Source organism: Pogoniulus pusillus, chromosome 17 (assembly GCF_015220805.1).
Source record: "Pogoniulus pusillus isolate bPogPus1 chromosome 17, bPogPus1.pri, whole genome shotgun sequence".
Classification (NCBI taxonomy): Eukaryota; Metazoa; Chordata; class Aves; order Piciformes; family Lybiidae; genus Pogoniulus; species Pogoniulus pusillus.
In genome coordinates, this window is record NC_087280.1 from 5317587 (window position 1) to 5332783 (window position 15197).

At 40.5% G+C, this 15197-nt stretch overlaps 1 protein-coding gene across 3 annotated transcripts in view; it reads left to right on the top strand.

Moving 5' to 3' along the window:
* DAPK2 (death associated protein kinase 2) overlaps positions 1–15197 on the top strand; it is a 49177-nt gene that overhangs the window by 6790 nt on the left and 27190 nt on the right. The gene's annotated exons all lie outside the window — the stretch shown is intronic.

A 15197-nucleotide genomic window follows, 5' to 3' on the forward strand; every position in this document is an offset into this window, starting at 1 on the left:
TAAACAATGACTCTGCATGATGACTCAAATCAATTGTCATACACAACACCAGAAGCACAGCCCCTTATCAAACTGCACTTTGAGTAGTTTGGGGGTTTTTGTTTTGTTTTGTTTTGTTTTTGTTGAGGTTAATCATGCTTTTTCCTGATCCTTTTTCTTGCAACTAGGACAACAAAAAGTATGTTAACCTTGTCTTTTGTGGGTGGGTGTCCTTGTGTCTGTGCTGTAGACAGAGTTCACCTGCCTATTCTCTGAACCAGCCTGGAAACAGGAGCCCATGATGCTGTTGTCATAGGTGCAGGCTTTAATGTGACTTCTTGTTTGGAACAGTGCTGCACTGTGCTGTTGTGTTGAGCTGCCTCTGAGCACTGACAGCACATGTTCGTCTCTGCCTGCAAGATACTGTGTATGTGTTCCTGAAAAAAATCTACCTGTCAAAATTTCATATGGATCAGTTGATGCCTTTATATAGCTTCCAATCTATAAAGGCTTGTGTGTAGACATTAATTATAGGTGGAGTTTATGTGCTTAACCACAAGCACCTGCTTAGACACTCAGCTTGGTTTGTGAGCTGGATGACACAGGGCTCCCCCAGTCACTTAACAACCTACAGTGTTCTGGATGAGCTGAGATGGTTTCCATTCAGTGTCCAACCCTCCAATTATTTTCTTCTTAATATGCAAATAGCTAAATTAGGCCTATACACATGCTGGCTTCTTTCCCAAAGTCTGCCAATTGCTTTTGATAAATGACTTTGTATGTGCAATTACTCTCTTTTAAGGACCAGTAATTTAGTTATGTTAAAACACTTCTGTCAGATCTGTTTCCCTACCATTTTTTTTTCACTCCTAGCAGTTTAATCTTTAGATTTGTTGAGAAGATTTATATTGAGGGGAGATATTTTTGAAGGGTTGGGGTTTTGCAGGGTTGTTTTTTGTTTGTTTTGTTTTTTTTGTTTGGGGATTTTTTGTTCCTTTTCCTTCTCAGGAAGGCCTCAACTATTATATTTTCTGTAACTTGACTGGTCCTGAGTACATCAGCCTAAAAGTGAAAATCTGACAACAACAAGCAGTAAAGACATTCAGTGTATGCAAGGTATAAAAGATGTAGTGGCTTTTTTTCACTGTGGCCCAATATGTTTGCTAAAATGAGAAACTGGGAACCAAGTAGTGTATATTTACTTTGGTTCATGGATTGATTTTGGAAATCCAGTGTATTTTGAGATGACAAACCTTGCTCTTCCTCTCAAGCTGATGGTCATTGGGCCTTTTGAATGGAGAAGTGCAGTTGAAACATCATGGTGAAACTCTTGCAGTTTGAGTCTACCTGAGCTTGAAGCTTACGTGGTCACAGCAGTCCTCTTCTTTTCTTGGCTGCATGTTATAGAAACATGACTGGTCCTAGGGTTTCACTGTTGAGCTGATACTTACTACATGTTGGGTGGAATCTGAAGTTGTTGCTCTTGTTAATTGGTGTATTCTCTGCAAGAAAGCCCTTTTGTAGATAAGCTAGAGCAGGAGTTAGTTACATGAGCAAGCATCATCCTCACATGACAAATATTAAACATCACTATAAAAACATGCTCTGGTTGCCAATGTTTTACTTCTAATACTTGTAGATGAGAAATCCAAGTCTACTTGGTGCTGAGATCTGTAGGCAAAAATATTCCCTGAAAGACCCGAGGGAAAGACACAAATTTTAAGAACACCTGCTGCTTGTTACCATTTTTTTCAAGGAAAGCTCTGCACTTTCAAAACACATGTGAAAAGTCTGTCCTGTTCATGTTGCTGAGGAGTCATTACTACTGACTTAGTGCCTGTTCTAGCTTGAACTCAGTCAGAAGTTAAAGTAGAGGATTTTGCTTACAAAGGCAGCACTTGTTTGTCTGAAAGTCTTTGCACTGCACTTCGGAAAGGAGGCTTCAAGTATATACTGCAAAATCTCTTTCAGAAGGCTTAGATCTATCTGGTCTGCTGAAGAAAGTAGACTCTTCCTTTCATTGTGCAGCATTGAAGATAGGAGCAGCAAAGGCTATTCAAATCCAGCTGTATAAAAGTTTGTATTTGTGGACTCCTCAATGACATCATTCTCAGTCACTGATGAGCTAGAAGCGTAACTCAAGGGATGCTGGAAACAGTTGTCTCTTGTGCAAAGGCAATGGTGTGAGAGAAAACTTTGCAGAAAGGGCGAGCAGGTTTTCTGCACAACTGTGTGCAGTAACTAGCTACCTAGACTCCAGTGTTCCCTCAGCCTTTCAAACATTAATCTTAGGTTTACACCTCTGTTGCTCAACTTCTCCAAAGGGAACATACAGGGGAAAGAAGTTGCTGTTGGGCTTATTTGTTCTAGCAGGTGTACTTGGAACACTTAGCATAGCCTATGCTGAGTGAGTGCAATACTTGATTATCATACATGTATATTTAAGGTTACTTCCTGCAAGATAGTATCAGTGGATTTGTAAGTGTGAAGCCTGTGGAGACTGAGGTTCTCTAACAGTAGCTGAAAGGGAGCCCCTAAAGTGAGCTTAATACATTTGAACCTTTTAAAATAAAAAGAGAAGCTTTATGAGATCCATACTCACTCTCATCCTTTGAATATTGAAATAGTGCTATCTTCTTGTTTAAAAATTGTAACAAGAGTACATTCGAGGATATTGATTTAAAAAGTCCTCAGTTACACTAGTTAGTATTCAAATCTATCAGGAAAGCTATGTGGTTCAAAATCATTAGTGCCTGCAGAGGTTTGAGAAAACACTCTTCTCTTTCCCCTTCTCCTAAGGGCAGTAACTTGTGTGATTTGGGAGTGCTTTATGCAGCCTTGCCAAGCATTTAATGCTATCGGTCTTCAAAAGCATCAGCCTTTCTGGCAGATTGGTTCCTTCAGTGTGTAAGTGGTTGATCAGAAGTGGATACTTGAGCAGGATTGGTTTCTGTAGAATGTTTTCACAGTATGTCCCTTCTCAAATAGGGGTTTCTGTGGCTACATGTAACTTTCATCCAAGTAATGTCAGACTCCATCCTTTGCCATTGGTTTAAATAAACACTGTAAGAAGCCTATCAACAATTTTGCCTGTTTCGAAGAGAATCCTGGTGTAAGCTATTTGTAGCAGATCCTTCTAATGGCATGTTGAAGCTATGGAAATGCTTCTTAAGAAATGTGAGGGAAGGCTAACTTCACTGGGGTATGTGCAGCAGGTCAAACAGCTGCAGGTTCTTGTGGCAAGGGAGGTGGCAGCAAGAGACAACTGAGAAAGGAAGCTCTTCAGTCAAGGCCAAAGCAGGCCAAGAGAAGGATCAAGTAGCCTTCTGAACTAGTCATGTAGTTTCCAGGAAAGCAGCAGCACTCCAGCTTGCTGGAGAGCCTGTGTGCTAGTTTGAAGCAAGCTAGAATGTTTTGGTAACAGAACTAGATAACGGGCAGTGAAATGAAAACAATTGATGTCAACTTCTCTCACAGTCACGCTGAGAACTCTGGGAAGAAGAAAGACTTTTTCTCCATTTTGTTTCTCACTCTTGCTTTTGCCTTTGACCTGGTCACATCTCATTAACCCTGCTCCTACTAACCTTGCTCCCTAACCTCTTGGCTGCACCTCTATTCTTCCTGAGAACTGGGGTAAGGTTAAGAGGGTCGGGGGGAGGTGTTGGAGTGGTTTGAGAGCCCCTCCTGGGGACTCAGGTTTCTGGGAGGGGAGTTGTGCTTTCATATTGTTTATCCTTTGTATATTACTGTATATAATTGTATATAACTGTATATATTGTAAATAGCTGCTTGTAAATTCTGCTAGCTGTAAATAAATTGCTTCATCTATATTCCCAGGGTCTGTCTGAGTTAGCTGGGGCAAATACAAAAGTGTGGGGGGGTGGGGTAACCCCCAAACCATCACATTTTTAATTGGCTTTCCCAACGTGGGGCTAGATATTTCAGTGAGTGGAAATTAGCTCTGGGAATTAAGATGAAACTGATCAAGCAGCTATTGTATTTGGTTGGTGCATTGCTCTGGTCTGGTTTTGTTTACTTGGCATTTAATTGGATAAAAGCTCAAATTGTTGCTTATTTCATTGATCTGGCTTATAATAAGGCTAAAGCTAAGGTTTCAGATATGTTCTGGAGCTGGGGTGATTTTATTCTTGGTTATGCTGGTTTTAATATCTCTGAGAATATTACCAAGGACATTACAGGAGCTCTGGTCAATAATGTGACAATCAATGGAAATTCTGCTTTAAATATGGCTCTAATGAGAGTTATTCAGCCTAAGACAGGAATTCCAACTGTTTGCCTAGGTACATGCTCATGTAAAACTGTTTTTCTTCTCACAATTTTTAATATTTGCCTCATGATTTTAATATTCATATTAATTTTGGCATTATTGGTGAAAAATTCAAAACCAGTTTCTGTAAGAGCTAGGAAAAATTCTGTGTCTCAGAAGCAGTCTCTTTCACAGCAAAACAAGGGAACACAGTTATCGGCTTCCCCCTTGCCAGCCTCTGCCCCTCCTTCTCCAAGTGCTGGGAACACAGCCAGTGTTCCCGCCAATAACGTAAACAATAATGATAACGGACAGAGTTCGGTAGGAGCCTCAGGAGCACAGGCAGGTACCCAAAATCAGAATGTTCCTAGCAAAAATGAAAGTTTTAACTAGCACAGCCTGTTAACAAAATGTTTCAGGCCTTGTGATTTGTGTGGATACTTCTGTCTAGCTGGAGAAAAGGAATTCTTGTACAAACCTGCAGGAGCCTGTTCCGGTTCTACTTGCAGACGCTAACTGTGGTGGTAGATGCACAGGGCCCTAGAATGTCAGAGATGTGCAGTGTCATTTATAAAAGGCTGTAGCATGGAGTCATTAATCTATTGACAGCCAGGCTGCAGAGAGCTGTTGACATTTGTGCCTTCTGGGCAGTGTCACCGTTACATGTCAAGTCTGGGCTGAGGGTAGGAAGTGTCAGAGAGTCTGTTGGGAAGTGTTTCATGACAGTGCCCATTGAGAAAGCACGTTCCTGTAGAGCTGTGTGAGAATGGCACTGCAGTGTCCTGAGACAGTGTTCTTCTCACCATAGCTCAGCTCTCTGCAGCAGACAGACTTAGATCACACTTAATAGCGACAAACCTTGGAGTGATCTTTCTGGGTAAAGAAGTTTCCCCCTTCTCTTCATTACTGTCCTTTGACTGTAGGAAAGGTGCTCTGCATTCCTCCAAAATGTGCACTGGCCTTACCACCTGCCATTCCAGTTTCTTGCCTGTCTCAGTGGATGGGAGCTATGCTCCTCTCCAGCCTCACCTTTCTCCAGTGTTGTTTGGCCTTGCTATCCTTTCTCCTGAGGTCAAAAATCTCATGTGGATACAAGATGAACTGGTGAAATAAGCTTCACAGGAAATGAAAACTAAATCTTTCATTTAGCGACAGCAAGAGCATTTTGTTCACTTGCTAGTTTGAAATCCTTTCCATTGGCAAAGACAGTCATTTTGTTGCTTCTGCAGCATGGTGGCCTCCGAGAAAGGCAACTGGACATGTCTTTTACAATTGTAAGAGCTTTTCTTCTGCTAAGAAAAATAAGCAGGGCTTGCTGGAGTCATGGAAACTGGAGTACTGAGGTGGCTGCATTTTGTGGGAGCTTATGTCTGATGGGTTTTTAGAAGCCCAAGTGAGTGCCTGATTGATACAAAAGATAAACTAAGCAAGAGCTTAGAACATTGAAATTGGTATTGCAACAAGCTGTGGCTTTTTTCTGCATGTTAGGATGGTCTCTATTTTACTTAGGAATTTTCTGTTGTATGTGCTTAAATATGACTACTTACATTTTTTTTTCCTTGTGTTTCTTTTTTGTTTGTTTGTATTTTGTTAGTTTTGGTTTGTGTTTTATAGCAGTTTTATGATTAAAACTAGGTCTTTTCGTCAATGGCCTATCATGCCTCCTGTAGTTCCATGTCTCCAGCTATGAGTTCCTGCTCCTGGGACAAATCTAAAGATTGGTGAAGCTTGAAGGGCCATCAGATGCAGTATTTTACCAGTGGGAATGGGACCTTGCAGCCTGGCGCATAGTCACTGTTCCAGCAGCACAACTAGTAAATATTTAATTTATGTAATGAAAACAAAAAGCAGAGATAACTGACATATTCTTTGTAGAGGAGGGACTGGGAATTCTGTGATAAAAAGTCATGCCTCCCAGCTAGGTGGACTTTGTGGTAAACAAGAGGTATGACTGCAGTTAGGAAATGTACCCTTACCACACATCACACAGTATTTTCATGCCAGGACTGTTTTTTCCATCTATAGAAATTATTCAGTGTTGGGCTTTCTTTAAATTTGGCAGAGTAACCTTGCATTACTTTTTTCTTACAACACAAACAAAGTGAGTCTGTGGTTTTGATGCAAAATGTGGGTTTCATCTTAAGCAGTAACCAGCACCTCTGTTACTATTTCCTATTACAAAGGGTCTTCTGTGTCATGTGTTTGATGTATATGGAATCACTTGTTGGAACAGTTTTGGCATCTGGTACTTGGTCACCCTCTCTATGACTTCTGCTGGCTGTCTGATACAGTCACTACTTTCAGAGATGTAGTATGGATTTTTTTTATTCCTTCTACCAGAGTGATCTTAGCTTTTTTCCTTTTTAAACTTATTTCCTTGCTAGTTTTCAATGCTCTTTCAGCCCTTTCAAAAATCTTTGATTTGTTACAGAAAGTGCAGAGAAAATAGACTTTGTTGTTTGTTTTTTGAGCTTTTGTTGTTGTTGTGTTGTTTGGTTTATTTCTTAATAATAAAACTGCTTTAGCTATGGTAACTAAGAACTGGCCTTTGTTAGTTGGAATTGACCATAGGCTTATTTAGTGACAAAGTCATGCTTTTTTTTTTTTCAAGTTCCTAGTTACCTTTTGAAACTGTTTATAACCAACATCACTCTCAATGATGGAAGTGATCTCAGTGTATCTCTTCAGTCTGCATCTCCTTTTGAAAGTATAATTAGAGCTCAGTGACCCTGGTTGGTAGTGCTCAGAAAGTTCATATTCACCCACGTTTTTAACCACTGACTATTAAGCGTAATACCAATCCTTTATCACTCCTGTCAAAAGTTTTTTTCCACTTTGCATTGCAGTTGAAAGCAGATGGAAATTGGAACAGCTGAGAAAATAGACTCTGGTATTCATTCTATGCTTTTGAAATTAAAAATACACATAAAATAAACATCACCAGTGGACTTGCAATGGTAAGACATTGGACAAATTATTAATATCATAAGTAGAACGAGGCTTGCAGATACTTGGCTGATGGCCAAGCTTAATGTAGCTTGCATAGCATCTATTAATCATTGTTAAAACTTCCTCCCATCAGCGGTTTTGTACCTGAGTAAAAACTTACTGTAATAGCTGAGTGTGATGTGTAGTGATGCTTTGGTGAGGAGAGACAAAAAGTCACTCCAGTGGCTAGCTTATTCTGTCTTGTGCTGGCATGTTTGGGTTGGAGTCAGTGGCCTGTTTGGGACAGCCCATATGCAGATTCAGTAACAGCAGAAGCGGATGACTGTGTATCCTAAAGCCAGGACTTGTAGTCTTCACTTACTGCACAATCTACAGCTGTTGTGAGGGAGCAGATAACCTCAATATGCATATTTTGTGGATCTATAATCCTGACAATGTGAGAATTTCCATAGTCTGTTTCATATGTAGGAAGAGTGGAGGGAAAAAAAATGATGTAGTTTCCATGCTGTGCTTCTGCTGGAGCAGGTTGTTTGCTTCCGTATATAGTAAATACTAAATGAGAAGGGAAGTGCTACTGCTTGTTTTTACAGACCAGAAGAATCCACAAAGAGCAGATAATTTCTTAAAATCCTGATTAAAATGTTGGCATGATTTCCTGTTTTGTATGTGGGAAAGAGAAAAACAAATTAACAATAATGCTACTACTGTCTTACAATTTATCTACTCCCAGGTATGTTATATTCAGTTGGAGTCTAGCTGGACCTTTAAACACAAAGGTGCACTCTGCTAACCTTCTGCACGCATATTCCGTATGCCCTGGCATGCACGTTGTTCCGCACAGCAGAAGGAACAGCTTATCAAATCAGCTATTCCTGCTGAGCATGAGTCAGCTTTGACCTTCCCTAGGTCTCTGGACTCTGTTCGTTACCAATGTGAGAGCTGATATTCAATCTAAAGCTAAGTGTGATAACTGGGAGCATTTTTTAGCATGTGCATTTTTTCTGGAGCTTCAGATGATGTAAAACGCTTGCCAGGCTGTCAGAACCTGCCAGAGTCGCTGGCCTCGTGCTCTTATCACTGCAGACTCTGCTCTTCCAACCTCACCAACTGATAAGGGCCATGTTACTTGCTGCTGTGTGATTGGGCTTTCCAAAAATATTGAACAGCTTCAAGACATGCTGTTGATGATTCAAGAGGTGACAGTTTCTTGTGACTTAGGGCTAATGACCCAAAAGAGTGTTTAAGGCGTTAATTAGCTGATAACATGTTACTGTTTTGATAGCCTCTAATAGCATTGTTCTGAAGCATTAGATTTATCAACTTCTGCTTGGAATTTCAAATTATGTATTTGCTTTCTACTTATTCCAGTAAACCAGATCCTCTTGCTTGAGTCCATATGTCTCTGCTGTTCTAACTCTCCTCTGGCAGTGGATAGAGATTGTTTTAGAAGCAGGATGTGTTGGTTACCCTTGCATGAACTGTAAAGAGATATGGGTGAAAGATGACAAACAGTATTATCAGAGACAGCAAAGGTGCTCAGCATTTCCCTGTTGTGAATAATGAAACTTACCCTGTAAAGTCTCTGTTGTACAGTGCTGTACAATCAGATAGTAAAAATGAGTTTTGAGTGGGAATGGCAGTGTGTTTAAAAATAACAGCTACATTTTTTTCTTTCTATATAAAATAGTGTGTCTCATGAGATCTGAAAATTAGGATATTGTTGGAGTAGTGATGTTGTGATCCTTCTATCTAACATTAACTGGCTTGGGGTAGAAGTCACCCTAATGTGACGCTGCCTGGGCACTTAGTGAGTCTGAGATGAAGTCATGTTGTTGTTTCTCATACTATAAAAATTATCTACCAGTGTATCACAAGCCTGTGCTAAATTCAGTGATACTTCTATCATAGCCATGTGGGAAAGGTTCCTAAGAGAGCCATAATATATTGTGAATTGGATTTACTTCTTTATCTTTAAAACATGTGAAGAATTAAACTATTTTTCAGTGGCCAGGCAAAATTCCTTTTAAATGCTCTATTAAGAAAAGTGTTAGATCACTCTGTCATAATCTACCATGGTTTAGGTTCTGTGCAGTTGCTTTAGGAGAGTGGCCACTTCATTTGCACTTTATTTGTTTGGAAAAAGGACACAAACCAGAACTAACCAAACCAAAGCTCACTTCTTATTTGCAGCTTAAACAGGAAGTGCAGTGACATTTGTGACAATTTTATTTTGAAGGCTTTAGATGAAGTCATAAGACATATATGCAGAGGGTTTTTTTAGTTCCATTCCACAAAGTCTTGTGGAAACAGACAAATGCTTTCCCTGCAGTGACCTTGCCATGCCATGTTGTTTCAGCTATCCTGCTTTAGGGCCTTTGTGAGTACTGTGCTATTGAAAATACTGTTTATTGCTGCTTAGATTAGATTTCTGCTCTACTAAATCCTGGTTTAGTCTTACCAAAAAATCTGTATTAAAAAGCATCCTACAAATTATTGCTGTAGTCTCTTTACAGTTTTTTATGGCTGTGGGCTCAGACTTCTTACAAAAACCTTCCAGAAACAGTACTTTTATGCATGTATTTGGTGAACCTTGCATGGTCTTTGGGCTGTGCTTCACAAGTGAGCTGAGAGCATACGAATGGATTGTGGAATAATTTACCAACAGAATCCTGTCCTGTCTGATAGGAAGAGCATTCCAGTGCAATTACAGTTAGAAGAAGTACTTTCTGAGGTGTAAGTCAAGAGGGAGGGGAGTAATAAAATTATATGTAGTAGAGGAATTGCTCTAATCACTTAAATTTGAGAATAAAACAGCTTTTTCAGTCCTGTTTTTTTAAGAAAGGCATTCAGCAAGAATTATCAAGGGCTTTGCTGTGCAAGTTGATAAAAGTGAAACCATCAAAGGATAAATTTGTGTTTTTTCAAGATAAAGTAATAGGAGTGAAAAAGTTGGAAAGCAGTGATGCAAATTGACACCACCATTTAAAACCAGCCTGATTTTAATAGTGACAGAAGCTCATGATGAACAAAACAGCTGACATAAAAACAATTACTCTAACTGCAAATAAATGATCCTTCTTTGCTGAAACTAAAGAAACCAGCCTCTCTACAGCAGTCCTGCATTCAGGTTAGCTGGATGCTGTTATCTGTGGTTATACTTACATCTATTAACTGAAGAATGTACATGTGATGATTACTTAATATAAATCTGGGCTTTTTAATTGCCTCTGACTACAGATTATGCAAAATTGAAGCCAAGGATGCTGTCAGCTTATTCTTTGGAGAAAGGGCAATATGATGCTTACTGAAGGTGAACTTGGCTTTGCTTCTGGCATAGACTGTTAAGTATCCAGTTGCTGTCAGTAAATATAAATAAAATTGTTTCCAGTGTTAAAGATACCCTATTGAGTCAGTGTAGGATGTAGGGACCAAACATAATTAATCATCCAACTAGAGAGCCAACAACTAGCATACTTCTTACAGTCTAGTAATCCTAAAATTAGATCTCCAAGCTGTGTTTTGGCTTCCTAAGCGCAGGCTACCACATCTGTGAGGTTGTTTGTAACAGCAAATAAACCTTTTTACTAGGCTTGCATTCCCACAACTGGGTACCTTAAATCACAGAATCACAGAATGTCAGGGACTGGAAAAGACCTCGAAAGATCATCCAGTCCAACCTCCCCTGCCAAAGCAAGGTCTTCTATACCAGATCACACAGGAACGTGCCCAGGCAGGTTTTGAATATCTCTGGAGAGGGAGACTTCACAAACCCCCCTGGGCAGCCTGTTCCAGTGTTCTGTCACCCTCACAGAAAAAAAATCCTCCTCATGTTTACATGAAACTTCATATGCCTCAGCTTGCACTCATTGCTCCTTGTCCTGTCATTGGGCATCACCCAGAAGAGCCTTGCTCCATCCTCCTGGCGCTCACCCATTACATATTTATAAGCATTGAGGTCACAGATGAAGAAAAATATGAAGAAAAAATGACAGATATAGAATTCATGCTTCCATTCAAACTGTGAACACCTTCTTTTATTGTCGACACAGATTTTTCAGATTTCTTGTAGTCTCCCTTCTAGAGGAGACTTAGGTTTTGTGATATGGTGCCTTGTGTATGTTGTTGTGCCTTAAGTCTTGCTTTTAGATACACAGAGCATGTTTTGGGTAGGGGGAAGGATGCTGTGAGACTGAATGAAACACATGCCCTACTCTCCTTCATAAAGTCATCTTAAATCAGTATTCTGTGTTGTTAATTTGATGTAGATGTGATTCCTCAGTATGTGTAGAGGAAGCAGATTAACCAGGATCACTCAAAAACATTTTGCATGTCTTTTACCTTCCCAGTGCACAATATAATTCTGAATTGCAATCAGATGTAATTTCTGTTGTCTTTCTACATCCTGTGGCTTTGAGACTTGTAGTGTGAAAGATTTCCTTTGATCATTTGCAATGTGGTTCCACTGTTAAAGCCAGCTGGCTGTCATACCAGCCATAGTGACTTAAATCAGCTTTAAGCCTGAGCAAAATGCACCTCTGAGCAGAAGCAAGCTGGGATAGGAAAATCTCAGTGTAGCCTTGTTAAAACATAATAAGCAACAACAAAATATGTGAGGGAGGAGAAGATTGAGGGGAATGAAAGGTCATCTCCATGTCCCTTAAAAGCACTTGCTTGTGTCCACTCCAGTTTAATGAATTTTCCCATCTGGTGCAGCAGTACCAAATGTGTTGATGTCACTACTGCCATATTAATACTGCTGTAGCTTGGTGTACTTCAGATAGCTATCTTCTGTTCTTCTCAAACGGAGAGGAAACTTTCACCTTTTTTTGAGTTTTCACCTCCCTACACCTTCTGTAACCAACATCAAAAAAAGTCCAGTAGATATTTATGGCACTATCCAAGTGGAAATACTGTATGGATAAAAGTATTGCTGTGTTTTGCTCTGTGCAATTGGCCATGAATGCACCCTCCCAGCAGTCAAGCTGTACACTCTTGGCTTTGCTGAGCCAATCAGCTTCTCTTTGCAAATTCCAACCTCAAGCAATCGCCCCCCCCCAAACTGAAAACAAAGGGAATCTCAGTAAATGCTTAGCTGCCCAGCTGAGCTTGCAAGTACTCCATGAAAAGAAGAGTTAATCTGTCTTTCAGTAACGGTGGTCTGTGTTTGCATCTAGGCAGTTCAAAGACTGAATTGAGGTGCCCTTCGGTTTTTAGTTTCCTTTCTTGTGCAGGATCACTTGGTGAATAAAAATGTGAATGATTATAACTGTAATTCTAAGGATGTTTAGAGACATTAATTTGTAGGCCCAGCTGTATGCTTACCCCTTATAATTTTACTTATTTTTCAAGTAGCATCATCTACATTTTACAGACTTTGGTAAGTTAAGTACAGAATGGCTAAGGTGTGCAGGAACCTTATTACTGTTAATGTCAGTGGGAGGTTGCTGTCTAAAATCCCTTGCAAAGTAAATTGTCCTGAATCTTTAGGGAGTTGAGTGTTGCCTCTTGCCTGGCAGATGCCAGATCACTGTCCTTTTCTGTCATAGAATCAACCAGTTTGGAAGAGACTTCCAAGATCATCCAGTCCAACCAATCAGCCAGACCATGGCACCAAGTGCCTCATCTGGTCTTCTCTTGAACATCTCCGGGAACAGTGACTCCACCACCTCCCTGGGCAGCCCATTCCTAGCCTCACTTACTGTTCAAAGAACTCCTTGAAAATGTGTTCCATGTAAAGTGTATCTGTCAACATATTCTAAGGTATTACATAGTTTATGGGATTTGCAAAGTTTAACAGATGCAAAAAACAGTCATCAGAAAAATCCTCCTTTATAGAATTCCATAGTGAATGAAATTAAAATGGCTATGGGCAGAACCCAGAGAGCTTGAACATGTGAAAAGGGAACATACGTTTAGTATTTGGGGAAGAAATGGTTTGCCCCTCTCAAATGAATCAGCTTCCTGTTTTTTTCCCACTCTGGTCTCCCAGCCTTGGTTCAAATCATAGAATGGTCTGGGTTGGAAGGAACCTCCAAATGTCATCTAATCCAAGCCTCTTTGCAGTAAGCAGGGACATCCTCAACTAGATCAGGCTGCCCAGAGCCCTGTCAAGCCCCCCTTTGAATATCTTCAGGGATGGCCTTCCCCACCTCCTGAGGCAACCTGTTCCAGTACACCACCACCTTCATAGTAAAGAACCTGTTCCTAACATCCAATCTAAATCTGCTCTGTTTTAATTAGAAGCCACTGTCCCTTGTCCTATCACTACAGGCCTTTGCAAACAGTCTCTCTCCATCTTTCTTGTAGGCCTCTTTCAGGTACTGGAAGGCTGCTATTAGGTCTACCTGGAGTCTCCTCTTCTCCAAGCTGAACAACCCCAGCTCCCTCAGCCTGTCATTGTAGCAGAGGTGCTCCAACTCCAAGATTGTTTTGCTGGCCCTCCTCTGGACCTGGTCTATCAGGTCCATATCCTGCCTATATTAAGGACTCCGAAGCTGGATGCAGTACCGGTGAGGTCTCAGCAGAGCAGAGTAAAATGGCAGAATCACCTCTCTGGATGTGCTGGCAACACATCTTTTGATGCTGCTCACGTTGTGATTTGCTTTCTGGATTGTGAGCTCATACTGTCTGCTCGTGTCCAGCTTCTTGTCCATCAGCACCCCCAAATCCTTTTCCACAGGGCTGCTTTCTATGACCTCATCCCTCATTCTGTACAATCCCTCATTCTGTACAGTCATCTCAGTATTTTGTTTACATGTTTTCAGCATTTCGTGACAGCTGCTCAGCTGTGGTGTCCCTGGAATACCAGAGGAAGATTAGTATAAACCCATACTTATGCAAACAGTTGCTTTAAGGTGCTCTTCATTCTAATGCTTTGTAACAATGCCATTGTTATGCACTGAGTCATTAAAAAATGGCAGGCTGCACTTCTGTCATTGTCTGAAGTAAAATTCTGCCCTACAGCATGACCCTTCAGAACCAGTACTAAACATAAACTTTGCAAAAAGGGCAAGAAGTTATCTGGTTATTCTGGATTGTCCAGTTTCTCTCTTTCCCACATCCTCGCCTGAACTGCACAACAATCAAGCAAGCTGAACTTGGGTTCCTCTAAAGCATGCTTCTAAAATAGACTCCAAAACCACCCAGTAATACTGCCTCTATGTTCTTGTTCAGTGACAAACCTCCTAGATGATAGCAATGTGAATTATAGGTTACCTTTGTCACTCAGGTAAACTCGCTTATTAAGGATTTGATGTAGCATGTAATTACATTGTAACTGACAGCTTGCAGCTGCTACTGTTTATACTCTGGAGTTGTTACTACAGTGAAGGACAGCCTGTGTTGAATCTATGCTATGGCTTTTGTACAGCTGTTGAGAAAATATTTCTGAGAAGGAACAAACTTCATTTCCTTAAAAAAAAAAATTACAAATGAAAAATGAGCAGGACATGTCAGCCTTACCTTATGGGTGTTGTAAATACCAATGTTTATGAACCATGCCATCTTCGTTTCACTGATACGCTGAAACCCATTCATTTTTGTGAAGGCGTTTGTCTGGAATTTGGGCACCTGAGCTGTGAACTTCAGTTTCAAGTGTAAAATCAGCCAGAGACCCCTCCCCCCCCCCATCAGAAATTAAATAAATGGCTGCATTTTCTCAATGCTCTCAGCTCAGATGTCAGAGAGAGGCATACTTTATCTTCAACTACTTTTTTCCTAGCCTAAAGTTTTGGGAAGCTAATGCTGTTTGATTCTTAGGTGCTGAATGTGAATGCACTAGAAGGTGCATAAATGTTGTCTTGGTGCTTGACTGTACAACTCTGTAGTCAGCAAGAAATCTGAAGTGTGTGTCTGCCTGTGAAATCCCAGTGAGATGTGCTCTCTTCTTCCACAGCTGCGAGGGCCTCCACATTAACGATTCATTGTGTCTGGTACAGAAGTAGAGCAATATGCTACCCCTTTAACATTTGTTCAAAGACTTTCCTTCATGCTTGTCCTTTGC